Genomic DNA, 657 nt, shown 5'->3' with positions numbered 1-657 from the left:
CACAACCATTTATTAGCCGCCAACTATGTGACCAGCACAATAGTGAATGCTAGAGGTACAAGGACAAAAATGAAATGGTCCTCTTTGTGGAGCTTATATTTTCTAAGGGAAGACCACATGAACAACATGTATTCATGTAAGTGTATAAAATAAATACAGTGTAATTTAGCAAGAAGTTTCTAGCACTAGGGAGGATTAGGAAAAATCTCACATGGAATGTTGTGTTCGAGTTGAGCTTTGAAGCAAACAAGATATTCCAAGAGTTTGTCTGGGGGAGGGAGTGCATTCCAGGCCTCAGAGATATCCTGTGCAAACGCATGGAAATGAGAGATAGAGTACCTTATATGAAGAATAGCAAGAAGTCTAGTTTAGCTGGACCTTATAGCACAGAAAGGGGGATAATATATGGTAAGGCTAGAAAGGTGGATTGGAAACAGGCTGTGAAAGAGGGTTTTTTTTGTTTTTGTTTTTTTTTTAGACCATTGGGGTTAAGTGACTTGCCCAGGGTCACATAGCTAGTAAGTGTCAAGTGTTGGGTCTGAGGCTGGATTTGAACTCAAGTACTCCTGACTTTAGGACCGGTGCTCTATCCACTGCCCCATCTAGCTGGCTCCTTTCTTTGTTTGTTTGTTTCTTTGTTTCTTTCTTCCTTCCTTC

This window comes from Vombatus ursinus, unplaced genomic scaffold, assembly GCF_900497805.2.
Source record: "Vombatus ursinus unplaced genomic scaffold, bare-nosed wombat genome assembly UNPS02014784.1, whole genome shotgun sequence".
Lineage (NCBI taxonomy): Eukaryota > Metazoa > Chordata > Mammalia > Diprotodontia > Vombatidae > Vombatus > Vombatus ursinus.
This window is presented reverse-complemented; position numbering follows the sequence as displayed.